The 17,597-nt window shown below is 39.6% G+C and overlaps 1 long non-coding RNA gene across 1 annotated transcript in view; it reads left to right on the forward strand.

The window, feature by feature from the left end:
• The first annotated feature begins 6,811 nt into the window (after positions 1 to 6,811).
• LOC127534011 (uncharacterized) overlaps positions 6,812 to 17,597 on the forward strand; it is a 29,860-nt gene continuing 19,074 nt past the window's right edge. The window contains exon 1 of the long non-coding RNA XR_007941981.1: positions 6,812 to 7,160. This is a non-coding gene — a long non-coding RNA (uncharacterized LOC127534011). The remainder of the gene's footprint in view (positions 7,161 to 17,597) is intronic.

Consider the following 17,597-nt stretch of genomic DNA (forward strand, 5'->3'; position numbering starts at 1 on the left):
GCAATGCACTCACAAGCAAGGACTCAGTCTGTCAACTCCGGCTATCGCAGACAAGACACCTCACAGTAGAATTACACACAAAGACTCTGCACATATCAATAACTCGCATGAACACCAGGCATCCAGACCGCACTCCACAACCATAAACAGTGTCTAATAAACTTCAAGGATACATACACTGTGATGATGGAAGTGTTATAAACCGCACCCATTCAATCGCCCCAATGAAAAGTGACGCACAGCTGCAGTTTAATGCAATGTGATGCATTGCATTTAGCAATAATGAAATAAATCTTTGCAGTGTACGGCCACCCATAGGGGCTGGATACCATGTTTCTGTAATAAGGAGTGTTTTATGTTGCAGAACAGACTATAGGTCACCCTGTGGCTGCACACATACATGCATCCACTTTAGTAATTGCTCGGAAAAAGATAAAAAGGAGGAATATACTGCCGTTGTAATAATGTAATGGATACTACATAAAAATATGTAGTAAATCAATACAAACATACTTAGAAGAGCAACCTCTCTGTCCTCATCACCAGGCTGTTGCTTTTCTCCTCTACAAATCCCAGCCTCACACCAAAAATGTGTAATAGCCATGTTGGTTCACAGCACAAAATATATAATTTCCACAAAAAAAGGTTGTGAAATTATAGTGGGCTCACAGTTTTGGCAGGACTTGTCATCCTGGCAAGCAAGAAAACCACTGCAGGTTTATGGTTAGTATCTGAAACCAACCTGTGGTGTTTTCCTTCGTTTTGAGGTGTAAACAAAAGAAAACTGTGACGGAAAATGACAGAAAAAAGCAACACAACGAAGCCCTAAAATAATCAGAAAAAAGATGGTTGACTTTTATGGACCATGTTGATGTTTTTACATGAAAGTTTAGAAAACCTGGGAGTCAGATGATGAGATTGAAGGCCAGTAGTAACAAATAGACCAAATTATTATTGCAAAACTAGTACATTTCCCACATTTTGGTGTGAGACATTGAGTTGCACCAGCTAATCGGAAACCCATTACAGAGATTGTATATGTATTCATTCTTCCGTTCTCATTGACATTTAGCTAACTTCAAACTCCTGATTTAATAATCAGGTTACACCATTTCAAAAAAAAAAAAAAAAGGACACAACTGCAGCAGGATCGACAGAGAATTACGGAGTGTTCACATCAATATTTAACTCTTTGATCCTAAATGTCACTGTTTAGGTTCAGTGGCTAATGCAAGCAGCTGTTCAGTGAAAAGGCTTTGAAAATGATACACTGTCTGCTCCGGTGGGTGCAATGAGTGAAAGGCTGGTGAACATGGTGAAGCATTTAGCAGCATAAGAGGATGATATTTTGCTCATGAGATCAAAACAGACCAGAATATTTGATTTGCATTCATCAGGTGTCCTGAGATGTGACATGTGTAGTTTGCTTTAAAGATAGCAAACATACACCTGTTTAGAGTAAACTATTCTAAAACAACAGATGCTGACTGTAAATCAAATTACAGTTGAATCTCTGTGATAAGCAAGGTACAACTGTTTAGTATATTGAGATGTTTTATTGCAAAGCTCAAATTTACAGTAAATTACCAGCAGCTGTGGTTGCCAGAACTTCACCAGAAAAAATACGCCAATGGTAATGTAGAACACATTACGGTGTGATTTTATTTTTAGCATTTTGTAACTGCTGTGTGTTTAAGGTGAATTTCTGTGAAAAATATCTATTTTATCCATTTTTAACAACTTGTAAACCCCTCTAATGCATATTTATCACAATGACTTGGTGAAGGGTCACCTTTTGAAAGTGCTTTTTAAAAAACAGGAACATTTAAAATGCTTGTTCAGTCTAATAGTCTAGATTTACAGCTATATTACAGACATACTGGAATGTTTTCTCTTTCTTTTATGTTACAGGCTGATGTGTAAATGAAATATTTAGACTGAAGAAAAGAGCCAGTGAAATCACAGGAGAAGCTTCCTGGTCAATAGATTATTTATTAATAATTTAGGATCAGGGTACACTGTAAGAACAGCTTTTCCTTTCACTCAGAAAAAGTTTGAATATGAAGGGCTGAAACTTTAACTAGAGTCTCCTGGGTTTGGTGTTTCTTTGACATAAAAGACTGACACTTCACTGACAGAGCAGCATTTTGCAGACTCCAAACTTACTTGATGAGTTGCTGAACAACACAAAGACAACACCAACCAAAAAAAAAAAAGCATCCATAAAATGTTGGTTTTCCACTATGCATGTAGTCAAAGGGAGTTTAGTTGGTTAACTCTCTTTTGTTGTTGGAATCCTTCCAGAGAAAGGTGGAGTTGGGATTGACAACAGTTCCTTCATACACAACCTTCTTGATGCTTCCTCTATCAACCTCTTGTGCTCATGTACAGTTGTTCATCCTGCAGCAAAACATGAAGAGGGACACACTTGAGTGCTAAAAAAAAATACAAAAAAAAATACAAAAGTTTGTTGTGAACAAAATCAGAAAGACAAGAAAAGGCAACTGTCCTAAAGACCTGCAAGAACCAAAGTGTTTTGACCTGAAAGTGTGCAAATCCTATGTTAAAAGAGGTCTTCAACTTAACAGGAAGGAGCGTTAGCTAAAGTTTAAATACCCATGTAGACATACATGCTAAATACCAGAGTACAAGTGAATACTGGTCAACTAAAACTTTTTATAGTTTGTATATATTTCTCTCTGAAGGTGGAGCTGAAATTAAAGTTTGGCTCGTAAAACACAAAGTTATGCAAATGTTTGAGCACAACAAAAGCTTTTGCACAACAAACTGAACTGACATTCTTTGAGATTTATACATTAATAGTTGGGTGACAATCCATTCTACAGCCATGGCCATAAGTTTGGACACAAGTACCATGATGCTTGTGAATCTTAGAAAATACCACAAAATTGTCACTTACAATACAGTACACAACTCCTGAGAACTATATTAAGTTTCATATTTTAAAAAAAAAACATCAAAAGAGTTTGGTGTCATTTTGTTATTCTTACAAATTCGGTTGTGAAAGTACTGCATTTTTTTGTTATTTTCTTCTAATATTATGTTTTGGGAACAAAGTTGTTCCAATTGTTGGAATTTATTGATAATATTATATCCCTTGTTGATTTGTTGACTAATTAAACTGGTGCTGTCAAAAAATATTAGTTATGTTCTGTAATAGACATCAAAACAGACATAGTAAGTCATGCTGTGTCCAAACTTATGGCCATGGCTGTATGTTGTATCTTCAGTTTTGAAAGGGGCTATAGGTGCTCACTGTCAGAACTGGACTTCATCATTTAGGTATCTAATAAAATAATCTATAGGATAAATTCACTGAGCTCCCAGCTGGGATACAGTGATACTGTGAGTGTAGATGTTTTAATCAGTTCATTTCAGAAGAACCCCAGCTTAGTCTGTAATTCCCAGCAGATATGTGACATTAGATTTTTACACATTCTCACACAGTATGAAGCAAATTATTAGCTGACAAGATAAATGTCTTATAGGGCCTCCTGCTTTACTACCTGATCCTGGAGATGACTCCTGTCAAAATCTCATTTTAAAGAAAGATTTTAAGACTTTCACTGTTTAAATATTTTTCTTCCATATTTAATATTATAAAATTGAATCATTTATTCAGCTGTCAGAGCATATCTAAAACCAGGTTTTATTTCAGCACAGAAAAACTGGCCCGGGCCCTGTTTATGGGGACATTTTACAGGACAGAAGCACTCTATGGATTTGAAAGGGCCAGTAGGCTTATTAAACTCATTTTCTTAACACTCAGTGCAATTTTTCCCACCACATGTGTGTATAATTGCACTGTGATCTGCCGACTAAAACCATGACAACCAGAGTGCAAAAAGAATCTTTGCACGTTGAGCAGAACGTGCAAGAAAGCTGGAACCTTCATACAGTGTCTATGCTGCAGGGACGATCAGGTCTCATAGGTGATTCTCATATTTTGTGACAAAAATAAAGTTTATGCCAAACTGCTCACAGTATAATCCTCCAACAACAAGAGAATCAGACATCATTACTAACAGGAAAGACTTTCCAGACTATACTGAAACCACTGAATGTGTTAGGATATTAGTCTGTTCAGGTCTGCTGCACTGTTTATTCAACTCATTTACAACATAAGAACATTTTGGTTAAATTCTTATAAATTCTCAAAAAATGCACAGCTTTACTTTATCATAACTCCAGTTTTAATTTCTTTTCTTCTTACATCAAAATGTGAAATGAACTAAAGTAAAGGTTGTGTCTGTAAAATCTGATGAAATGGACAGAATGTGTGAGGGCTTTTTCAAATCACAATACGATCAACTGCAAAGTGTGTCAACTTGTGGGACTGTAAAAGGATTTTGTAAAGTCAGAAGTTCAATGCATAATAATGACATTATTATGTGTATCAATGACTATCTCTAAAAAAAATTCAGACCCAAACACTGCCAACCTTCCCTGGCAAAAATAAGACTAAAGTGGACCGTCATTACAGAATTTCTGCTCAGGTGTTGGATTTGGTGGGCTCCGCTCTCCAGCTATTCACTCTACATGTTGGCAGTTTGGTCACAAATGCCTCTGTCCACCATCCAACTTACTGATCTGCCAGCAATGTCAAATGTGACCTCCAGCCCTCCGCTGAATTAGGACTGAAGTTGCTGGTGTTGATTAGAAAGAACACCAACAGTATTAGAGCAGGTTTTGATGTCCTTTGTTTAATCCAAAATGTCTTAGTCAGAGTCAGTCACAATGATCTCATGTTTTGTCCAAGTAAAAACAAAAATTTAAGGAATGTAATGAGTGATTCAAGCATAGGCGTGAGTTTAGGGGGGGACGGTGGAGACGTGTCCCCCCCACTTTTTGTCAGGGGTCATTTTGTCTCCAACACATTCAAATTCTTCACATGTAAGCCGTTGTAAACCCAATTATTTTCAGTAGTATAGAAAATTCCGACGCTCCTGAACGCACCTGATGCTAAATTTGCGCCTGTGCCAAGTGGAAGCTCCGACCAGAGGCATGCAGGGGCAAAATTTTGGCCCGGGAGAATTAGTACTATACCGGCCTACAGACCCCTCTACCTGTATATACTGTTAGCTCAACAGCTTGAGCCTCTGCCTTTGGTGTGGTGGTTGTGAGTTCGAGCTCAGCTTGTGGCATTTTGCCGCCGTTCTTCGACATTTTCTCAAAGTGCTGTGGTCTCCACCCCCCCCCACTTTTAAAAACAAACTGACGCCCTTGGATTCAAGCTATATAGTCACAAACATGATGAAAATTCTAGTTGTATGCTTTTTTATAGCAATAATTTACTGTTGAAAAAGCTGAGCAAGTGGCCACAAGGTAGCATGAATAAAAACAACAGGATACAGCTCTTGAGGAACTTCACATAACAGGGCAGTGACACATAATTACTGATGAGAACATTAATATATCTGACAGCTATGAAAACAAACAAAGCATTAGAGGGCAGCACTAGTTGCAAAGATGATCAATTAAATGTCCTCACTGACGCTGAGCGCTGACACTGGTGATGATGAATCACAGTCCAGACCATCCTGGATTCCTGTGAAGTTGGCAGCCTCACATTCTCCAACTGAAACATGCTGAGGAGAAGATTAGATTCATTTTTATTGCTTAACAATTCTACTGCTGGAAAGTTACAGGAATCTATTTTTTTTTTAAAAAGGAGCATTAAAAGGGAATGAGCTGAGATTTTTTTCTATCAACAACTGCAATGCCCCACCACCACCTGTAGACTTTAAGGCACTCAGACAGTTGTGGTGGACAAAGCACCCCCAGAGGGAAGCAATCTGTTGGTTTAAGGCAATTCTCTATAAGGATTTAAATGTCTATCCATCCATTTTCTGTGCACAACTTAATCCTCAGCAGGGTTGTGGGGGGTTGGAGTCTATCCCAGCTGACTGAAGGTGAAGGCAGAGCTCACCCTGGACAAGTCACTAATCTATCACAGAGCTACATATAGAGAGACAGACAAACAAGCACACTCACATTCACACCTATGGACAATTTAGAATCTCTAATTAACCCTTTAACCTGCGGTCAATTTTCCCCTGAAATTTCTACTGAAGATGTACAGAAAGTAAATTGAATGCTGTTCTTGAACTGTTTGGAGTACAGGCATGGTTGGGGTCTCCTTTGAAAGCTGACAACCTGCATTGTCACCCAGTGCAGTCAGAATTACTCTAGGTGCTACTGGCACAGAGTTATTTATGTTGAAACACACTGAATTAGGATGAATTTTATTCTCGCCTAAATTTTTTCCCTAATAAAACACCTGAAAATTAGTGTGGCAGCACTGTGACAGCTTGAAACACAACAAGGCAACAGCCTGGGGTCTTACATAGTTCAGGACAAAATTTCAGAGCAATATTACAAGAAATGAATGTTTCACACGTTTTTGTACTAATATGCCCAATTATGTCAATTTTGGACACCCTATGTACACCCTGTGCAAAAATGGTATATGGTCGTTTATTAGCCCTTTTTCACACTATTTTCACTCCAAAAACTCATAAAGAACTAAAAAAATCACTTCAGATAAGCTTCAGTGTGGATCTTGATCTGAATCAGAGGCACAGACGGAGACAGAGAAAAGCTGCAGCTCCTGGCCGCAGCAGGAGAGCAGGAGGTGTGAAAAAAACACACTGGGCCGCTAAAACCCGCCTCTCGGCTATTCAGCAAGCTCATTGGCTACATGCCCTGTCAGTCAAACGTTTCCTCCGACGTGTTTTGCATCAGAATTTACTGATGAGATGAGGGTCACCAGATCCATCGGTCTGGGCAACGGTTGGCTGTTCCGGGTTCGGAGGCAGCGATGAGTCACTTGATTGGTTGAAATGCGGTTGGAATCGAAAGCAGAGGCTTCAGTCGCCATTTTCTGACCGAGATCGTGTGGATAACAGAAAGCTTCATAAAATTATGGATAAAAATGCAGTGAATTATGGAACGCGCAGCGCCACCATGCGCCACGTGGACGCGCACGGAGCCGAGCTATTTGTGGATTATTTACTTATTTCTAGACATGTTTTGGACAAAATATGATACTTGCTAGTATTGTCTGGATGACTACTCTTGGATTATGGCCAGTTTTTGTGGATTATTTTCATCGTTGACCGGTAAAAGACCATCGAAAGGTGAGTTATGCCCTTTATGTGTCACTTTAAATTTTTGTTGTTTGTTTTAGAAATGTGTTTATATTACCCGCTGTGGTAATCACATCTGAAAGTGGTTTATACCGGCGAATTCATGAGACTCTAAGCTTTCCATGGATGTATAGTGTTTCTATCATCGCGTTTGAAGCTAAAAATGCTTTTGCCGTTAAACTTCAGCCGGCCATTTTCGGCCCGAATACGGGCCCGTGCAGCTTCAGCATGTTTTTGGACTGTGGGAGGAAGCTGGAGAACCTGGTGAGAACTCATTTAAGCACAGGGAGAACATGTGAACTCCACACAGAAAGACCCCAGGCCCAGATTCAAACCCAGGACCTTCCAGCTGTGAGGCAACAATGCTAACCACTGTGAGTTAAATGTCTATAATAATAAATTATATAAATAAAGAATACAATCAAAAGTAATCAATTTCTGAAAAGATTCAAAGCTGCTGAACAAAGACACTTGGATGGCAGAGACTGATGAGAAATTAAAATCACAATAGCTGGTGCAATGCCTAGATTTAGGTCCTGTTTAACATCACGGATTGTACACAATGTTTGAATACGAAGTAGCTAATGTTACTTGGAAAAAAGGTTTCAAAAGCCTCTTTTTGTTAAATTTACACACACCGAACAATACAAAGGCTTACCCCTTTCCATCCATGACAAGAATAGAATCTGATCAGAAGAGTGGACTCACAGAACACCAACAAGGTTGATGAGGTCTTTGTAAAATACAACCACTGGTAGACAGAAGAAAGAGCAAGGAGATAAAAGAAGAAAATGGGACCTACATTACATCAGCTCTTTTGGACATTTTTTAATGCACAGGTGGACTACATTTACACTCAAAAACATAAACAGCTGGGCCTCCCAAGTGCCTCACCTGGTACAACATTTAACATTTTAAATGTCACTGTACAAAAAAGAAGAAATGTCAACAACAACAAAGATTTTAAGATAAAGCTTGTTTTTAGCATTTAAAAGAATTAGAATTTCACCATTTTTATTGGTGTCACAAAGGTCAGCAAGCTGTTTTCTTCAAGTCCACTTTCTCTCATTGGAGCTTAAACGCAATGTCTAAAAGGTGGCAGGAGTGAAAGACTACCCTTTTTTTTGCAGTTACTCTAAAGACAAGATCACTTATACAAGAGCAACGTGTATAGAAACGCACTACAATATAGTTTATACCCTAAAACACCCAAACAACCACCTTCACTAAACACAACACCCCAGAAGCCGTCTTGTGCGCCTCAGTTTTTACATTAGTAAATTTGAGGACTTTCCTCAAGGCGTTCATGAGTCCAGTCATGAACAAATACTGAGTTTTGTGGTGCCCCAATGACTCTGACCGTTGACTCTCTAGATATTTAAAATCACAACTTCATCATTTTCAGTCAGCCGTCAGGTCATCCAGATAATCATGTGTAACGGTGTAAGGGGTGTATCTGTAGTATTTTTATATACATGATGCTGAGTTTCCACATTGACATACAGTTTTTGTTTTTAACTAACGTAATAATGCATTGCGCTTTTATTTCACTTATTTATTTATTTACTTACTTACTTATTCTTATTCTTCTTTTCCTTTCGGCTTTTCCCTTCAGGGGTCGCCACAGCGAATCAACTTACTTACTTATTCTGGATGTTTAATTTATCTGGTTGTTTATTGTATTAGTGGTCTGTGTTGTCTGTACAGCAGACCCCTCTGTCTAAGACAAATTTCTCCCAAGGGAGACAAATAAAGACACCTTGACCTTGACCATTTTATCCCATTAGACATTTGTGTGTGATTTTGTCACAGTGTATGCTGCCTTATATGTTTCAAGTTTTCTGTGAAATCATCATTATTTAGCAGACATATAACATTTTAAATTTCTTGTTTCTGTAGAAATGAGGACATGTTTTTGTTGAATGCGGTGAAAGGTTTTAGACTAAGTTTATTGCATGCAGTATAACAATTTGCAATTTAGACGGAGTAATGCTGTTAAATTTAGGTAATTATTCATTTGTCCCATTAATTTTACCAAGATTTTACATTTTCACTGTAAAAAAATATGTTTTCTACATCACCTGAAAATAAAAAATTAAGTCATGGCCGATATTTTGATATAGATAAGTCATTATAACTACTACGGTATTATACTATTTCGGCTTTTTAATGGCATATTACTGTTGATATTTTACATTTTTTAACTCTACTTTTCTATGAATATTTTTTACAGTGGTCCCTGCACTAATCCTAGATCCGCCCCAGTCAGGGTCAGTTGTAGCCTAGCCGCGCTAGACAACCCACGGCAACAAATTTAATTCTCTGCCAGGGTGGGTCTAGTTACCCTCCATAAGGCTCGAGGCTGGATTCTCCTAAAACTGGCCGGACCAATCACCATGAAGTGTAGAGTCAGAAGGCGGGCGTAACTAAGTGACGACAGAGGCGCGACGATTCTGACAGAAACAACCGGCGCACAATAAACAGTTATCTTTCGACTCGGCTTTGACCACAGCCCTTAAAGATTTGAAGCTAAAATTCAATTTGAAAGATAAACAAAGGACGGCACTGAAGTGTTTCATTGAGAAGAGAGACGTATTTGGACTTATGCCGACGGGATATGGCAAATCCTTAATATACCAGTTGGCTCCGCAGCTCCGCTGGTTGGGAAGCTAATGGGACTTAGCCACAATCCGCCGGTGCTCTCGGAACTACGTCAGCCTATTCGTTGCGCTGATTGGTTGTATACCTACCCAATTGCTGCAGAGGGATTTGATAGACAACCTTTTAGCCCGCCTCCCTCCCTGTCGAGCTTCCCTAGACCCTTGTGCCGTCAGAAACATGGGTGTAGCATGGCTAGGCTAGGTCAGTTGTCTGTTCATCTGTGATCCAGTGTGACATGGCTACAGCAGTCAGTTTGAAACTAGTGTCAATCAGGTTTGTGTCCCAGCTTTTAAATAAGAGTCAGGTCTGGTTTGGGTCCATATTGTAAATTTCCAAGTCATTTTGGATTCAAGCACAAATTTTTGTAGCTGTGAAGACATCTGACTGCAGTCCTTTGTAGTAGGTATTATTTATTTGTATTTACATCATACAGAGATCTGTTTTTCAGAGGTAGCAGTAGGCCAATCCCACACTTTATAACAAATGATCATGATAAATGTTTAGTATGATGTCATCAGTACTTCTAACTAATTCTGTAATTTGAGTTTTGCCTCATTTGTGTAAAATGTCATTTCAAAATATCCCAGATTTCTTCATTATGAAGCATAATTTAGAAAATGACTCCTATTTATGTTAATGTCATTGTAGCAAGCCAACATTAACTTGGAAGTCACTGAATGTAATTATTCCGTAACTGCTAATCTCCACTCAAACTCACTAGTTTGTGTTGTCACTCATTTTAATTTAGCGATGTCTATAGAAAATCTCCATTTCCGAACTGCTTGTACCCATGAGAGCAATATGTTGCACAGCTCTCTCTTTCTTTCTGCTGTGTGAACTTTTGTGGCTGTTAGATGTGAGCAGCTGGTAGAGTGTTAGACTGATGAAAGAGGGATGACAGCGGGACGGAGGGATGGGAGATGGAGGCGAAGTGGAGAGCAGGGGGGTTTGTATCAAACACTAGTCTAATGAGCCATCTGTAGTGGCAGCCCTGTGGAGGCCACTCTGACCTGCTAACTTCAAAAATTGCTCACTACCACGTTACAAGACGACACCCACACACCACTGCATGTATTCAGCGCTTGAGTTACAACATGGCACAGTGCTACATGTTAGATCAATGCATTTTAGTGCAGTACAAACAATAAAATCAGCCAATGTCAGTTCATCCATAAAGCTGACACAATTTTGTTTGCGCTTTCACTTTAATCTTTGAAGCCAATAACACAACTAAAATGTCCCTGTGATGAGCTTCAGTGATAGTGAATAGCACTGCAGAGGCTTTGTACACATTGTTTGTAGAGAAACATTACATCTTTTGTCTTTTGAGAGTGTTTAACTCCTAAATGCAAACCTTAGATTTTTGGAGATATATTTTTCTCATTTTCTTCTGTTTGCTGTAAAATTTTCTGGTGTCAGAAGGTTGAAAATACACTGACAGTCAATAGAAACTTTGAGACCATATTTTTCAACATAATTTTTATTTTGAAGCCCGAAACTGGATTTTCTTCATATGAATCATTTGTTTAGCATATTGGCATACAGAAACAAAAATCTAAAGTTTCAGGAATGATTTCAAAATAAAGAATTTCACAAAAGAAAATGGCACCTGCCAAACACAAAGTCACAACAGTCAATACCGAGTATGGCCTCCATTTGCTTCGATGCAGGCAGCAATCCGTCGGCGCATGCTTTGGACCAGGCTTCTGATTGTGGGTTGGGAACAGCCCATACGCCTGGCAACATCACTGTAGCTCAAACCGGCCTCCACCGTACCCAGTGCCCGGAGACGTTGTTCATGTGATAGACGTGGCATGATGCTGTTCACTGGACTAACAATGGTGGCCTTTTTTGGGCCTTTATATAGGCCTTCAAAACCCATTCTCAAATTGTGCAGATACTCACTGAGTATTGCTTGGTGTGTATTTGGTTCACTTTTGCAAAGTGACCAACCCATGTGCAATGAATCATGACAAAATGGCAACTCATCATTATCTCAACTACCAGGGCACTAGATCATCAGTAAATCCACAATGAATAATTACAACCCCCCTACAAGTAGAATTCTGCGTACATTTCTACCTCAAAGTTTCTACTGACTGTCAGTATACTTTCATGAAGCTATACATGGAATGTTTTTTAAAAAAATCTTTTTTTCTTGTGTGTTACACAGCATCATATTTCAACATAGATAAACAGTTTTTTTGCAAAAGTTTAGCCCCCCTGGTATTTCTGAAGTGAAAAGAAGTAAATACAGCACCCGTAACAAACACACATTAAAGAAAATAAGACACTCCTCAAATGTTAATGCAGTGTTATTTTTTTATGTCAGTAATTTCAAATAGAAGTAAATTAAACATGCAAATGTTTGGTCACCGTTCGACTTGTAGCCTCAGAACTTCATTAACTTGCTTTAATTGACTCATTAGGATTTGTCATGATGCAGGAGTGGTGGTGCACCATTGTACCGTGCACTGCTGATGCACAAACAGCGTCTACATAAAAGTGTAATCAGAAGGAAACATTAAGATGGTGAGGTCGTGGGGTTTAATTCTGCAACCTGGGAAAAGTAAAGCTTTCAAATCTGCAAAGCAACATTTGTATAAACTAGAGTCATTTTTGTAAACAAGCATTGTTAATGAAGGTAAAGACGACATTCATATTGAGCTCTCTGGTCACAATCAACAAAGTCTGGAGAAATTAAGATGCAGCATTTCAATATGAAAGTGGAAATATTCTTCTTTGGGGTTGTGTGGCTACCAGTGAAGGGAAACATGCACTAACATCTGCAAATTCGGTCTGGAAATGTAATGCAATTAGTCCAGAAAATGCTTAAAGAGACAGTCTTCAAAAACAGCATCAAGTAACACAAGCTAAAGCTTCTGGAGTGACCCTCACAGTCCCCTGACCTGGACATCACTGAAAATACAAATATATTTTAAACCAACAGTGTGGAACGTTTGTTCCCACTTTCTGGCAGTAAGATTAATTAAACAAACTCTGTCAACAGATGCAGTGATGTATGCCTGTAATCCCTCCTCTGAACGTTGAGTTTCTTTTTTATGTGGAGCATTAGAAACTTTTCTTGGATGTGTCCTAGGTTTCTCTGTCACAGAGTTGCTGGAGCCTATTCTGTCTCTGTTGCGACCACTGCAGATGCATCACAGTTGAAGCAGCACTGTAGGAGTGTACACAGATTTACCTGGTAGGCTGAATCACCAATGTGTAAGTCCATTTGGCAGGGGCTGGAATGTAACAGGTGTTTATATGTAAAAGTCCCACAGTGCAACTTTAAACATGCTTTACATACAAGAAAGACAAAAAAAACACCTGAGAACTTGAAATAATTGGGAAAGAAGAGTGGCTAAAAATTAGCAAATAACCTTCAGTAATTGAAAGCCCACATAAGTGTTGTGAGATCTGCCACAGAAAATAAAAGTTACAACACATTAAAGGGGAACTTCGTTTTTTTTCAACCTGGGGTCTGTTTTCATATGTCATTTCATGCATGTGAGTGATGGAGAAATGAATTTTCGACATACCTCCAGTATTTAGCCAGGCAGGCAACTCAGCTAGCAGCTCAGCTAGCGAAAAGTATGGGGCAACTTGCCCCCCTGCGTCAAAGTCCGCCCTAACGTACTTTTTTTCACCACACTGACAGGCTCGGATAGTCTCAACGAGTGTCCCACAACATACTAGAGATGAGAAGTGAACGAAAACCTCCACATTACTTGGCGATCGTTATTTGTTGTGGTCTGTATCCAAATCTCGGGATGCTAGAAAGCAAATCTCGTACCGAAATTGCGCGATAGCTCGCGCCAAAACACCGGTGGGGCAAACAGCTGTTTGCCTCAGGTGAGGAGAGACGAGTGGAGCGATTTTGTATCGGATAACAGAACAGTTAGTTTTTTCTAAACCTGGTAAAACTAATGGGTTGTCAGTGCGCATTTCCGAGTTGTGGCAACAGAATGGTGCGCTACACTTCGCGCAGCTTTCACAGACTACCGTACTCGGAGAAGGAAACGCTAAAGTTGTGGCTAAACGTTTTACAAATGGACCCTGAAACTCCAGTTGATGCACTTTGACGTAAAATTTCGGTAATCCGACACAAAATCGCTCCACTCCACTCGTCTCTCTTCACAAACAGCTGAAAACAGACCCCAGGTTGAAAAAAAACGAAGTTCCTCTTTAATGTGTTGTAACTTTTAGTTTCTGTGGCAGATCTCACAACACTTATGTGAGCTTTCAATTATTGAAGGTTATTCGCTAATTTTTAGCCACTCTTCTTTCCCAGTTATTTCAAGACTCCAGGTTATAAAAAAACGAAGTTCCCCTTTAAGGTTAAGAAAAAAGTCATTTTTAAAAATCTGTATGTTGCAGGATTGTATATACTTATTTGTCATAGTTTTTATACAGTTTTTACATTACTTTGCACAAAAATGTATGTATGTAACAATAACCTCTGACATTATTGTATTAAAATATGATTGTAAAATTACAAATGGAGGCAAAATGTGCTTTTAGGGTATATATCAGTGCTGACACTTTGACTGATTTTTAATTTACATATGATCAATTTAAGTAACCTAAGAAATGGGTCTGTAAAGACTGAAGGTATCTAGACATGTTTGATGAAACACACACACATTCAAAATATGGACAGTTTTTGCTCACAGTATGAGTTATGAAACTAGCTGCATAAAAATGTCATTCAGATGAAAATGCATTTTGTCACCTGTACATAAAATGACTTCTTGTCATTGAGAGCAACCCTCCTGTCGTCATTACCCAACACAATAAGGATAATGCACCAATTTATGTGAGCGTGGTGGCAACTCTATACGTTATACCATTCATGAAATCAAAGAGAAATATTACTAGCTGTAAATGACTGACTCCCTTTTCACTGTAAACCTGCCATTTTTTCCCGTATAAATGACATACATCATTTACTACCTCCTCTTCACTCCCTCATATAGAAACTACGTACAGTGTATCCATCAGTTTAAGTGAAGCAGGGTTGCAACTCACAGCCAAAGACTCAATTGCCTATTAAGGTCTTTATAATGACACTCTGGAGCATTAAGCTGACAGAACATGATATAGACAGAAAGACAATTGGTTCTCACCACACCTAAGGGCTTCTGAGAGGCTCCTGGTCAGTTAGAGCAGCGTGAACCCACCTTCACAGACTGATGGTCATGTAAGTCACCGAGTCCAAGTGGACGAGGGCAGTGGGTTAACTTTAAATGTGCCAATTTGGCAATAAATTTAAAAAATACTATTTGCTCCCTATTGTATAAGGTTTAAAGTGACTGTCCAAAGAGTGAAGCAAAGGGGAGAAAAATTCCATTTTACTACGTTATTCAAGCTCTTCACCTGGTAGGTTTCTGATGAAGAAGAGCTACTGATGCATCCAAATAAATATCAGCTGTGTCAGCCCCACTTTCATTCAAACATGGTTATCAGCCGTCCCTGCTGTGTATGTGTACAGAAGCAGAAATAAGCATCTTTTCACAGGGAAGCGAAATGAATGGAGGCCAAGCGATGCTGAGGAGGCAAACGTCGACCTCTCTGCTGATGCGGGGCTGAACACTTAATGGAATTACTGTGGTCGACGGCCTCCAAGAGCAGCCAACTGTCCCGCTATCAATGCTTAGGTTGAACAATCCGCTGCTATTTTCTGTCCAAAGGCTGAATACCCCAAAGCTATGGAAACAGAGGGGGGGATTACACACAATGTGACACAAAGGGAGTGAGAGTGTTCTCTGCTTTCATGTGGAGCCAGAACCAGAGAGGGAGAGGAAGAGGGAGGAAAGGGTGAGCTGGAGGCTAAGGAGTCGATTTGTCAATTGGAGCACTGAATGGACGCCTCATCGATTGAGGAATTGTGATGATTACAGGGTTCGCTGCTGTGCGGTAATGCAATAGGCAAAGCCGTCACAGCCTGTACTGTTATCAGGCCGAATGATTTAGACCCTGCTTCGTTAATGATGGCCATCCATCCTGTTCAAACGGCTGGGAATTTATCTAACATGAGTCCGTGTCATGTGAATAAACAGGACAACGTACACGTCTTTTTAGAAAATGAACATGACAAACGGATGCAGTCTTTCCCAGTCCACAAAGTCGTCATCAAGTTTTAATGGACAATCAGAGACATTTAAAGCAGTTTCAGGGCAGACTTGTGCGTTTTTAATCGGGCCATGTCTGCACATCCACCGAAGAACCGTCCTAACTTTGGTAACATATCAGGGTCAGGATGGAGATGAACAAACCTCTCACACTTTAACACAAGCTGCATGATTAAACACACATCCATTTCTTTAACAGCCTCCCTACAAATGAATTACACCGACCGTCAAACAGTGTAAGTGCTCCCTAAAGAAAGATGAAGGAGGTAGCAGAGTGGAGGGCGTCGAAAAAAATGACATACTTGCCGCATTGCTATTCATGGTTTTTCGCCCGTCCATTAATTACGCTCCAGAGCAGTTCTCAAAAAAACGAGCTTGCGTGAAGAGCTTCTTCATGTTCGACAAAAAAAAAAGTCCTTCTCAGGATAAAAGCATTGACTCGCCACGGTCCACAAAGTAATTAAGGCTCAGACATTAATAACTTTGGCGAGAGGGAGAAATTTAATGAAACACAGAGAGGATTTATTTTCCCATTCCAACTTACACAGAATCTTATTTAAACTCTTTCACGCCGGTGTCTATTTTTATAATTCCTCTCTCCGTTTCTCACTTCCTCTCTCATTCTGAAGCGCCTTTAAGGAAAAGCCCCAAACATTCCTGATCAATAATGTGCCAGCGGAAAAAAATTATTTATTCTTTCTTTTTCTGTTTTTCGCCTTTACTTGAAGTTTCTCTGCTCAGATCGATGGATTTCAATTCCAGCAGACAGGTGTCTTTGTCTGGGACTGAAACACTCCCACAGTGGGGCCAGCAACACAGGAATATAGTGATATTCATCAGGAGTAATGGCCACTAATATGATATAGAGCTCCATATATACTGTAGTGCCCAGTATTAGTGCAGAATAAACGAGTCGCTGATAGTTTTGCCCTGAGGGTTAATGACCAAATCTCGCCATCAACACAAATGCCCCCTCCTTACCATTACTTTCATATTCCTGCTGAAGCACCTTTATTACTGGCGGGGTAATCGAGAATAATGCCGGCAGCGATACTCTGTTGTTGCTCCCAGAGAAGGTGGGAGTCAGTTATTATTTTGGGAGCAGTCACAGGGTACCATTAGCATTCCTGTGGTGGTGCTGGCAGTGATTAGAGGTGGGGTGAGAGGGTGGCTGGGGAAAATGGAGGGGTGGCTCAGAGAGGTAATGGGTGCTGACTTACAGCCAATGATGAAGGAATGACAACATTAGCTGACAGAAGGTCTGGGAGGGAGGCCAGCTCCATCTGATCGGAACTCACATCTGGCTGTTCCACCAACTTAGGGATGTGCAGGTGAATCTGGGGAAGTTGTAGAGGATAAAATCTTCGAAAATGCTGACTTGTCTCTATACGTAACATTACGGCGATAAAATAGTCAACAAACAACTAAACCAATTAACACATTTTGTTAGTGTGCTTACATTATCCTAAAATCAATCAACACACACACACACACACACACACACACACACACACACACACACACACACACACACACACACACACACACACACACACACACACACACACACATACATTTCTTCAAGGGCACCGTTGTGCCACTACATAGTCAAAATCCCTGATATTATAATTGC

The sequence above is a fragment of the Acanthochromis polyacanthus genome, chromosome 1 (assembly GCF_021347895.1).
Source record: "Acanthochromis polyacanthus isolate Apoly-LR-REF ecotype Palm Island chromosome 1, KAUST_Apoly_ChrSc, whole genome shotgun sequence".
In the NCBI taxonomy this organism is placed as follows: Eukaryota; Metazoa; Chordata; class Actinopteri; family Pomacentridae; genus Acanthochromis; species Acanthochromis polyacanthus.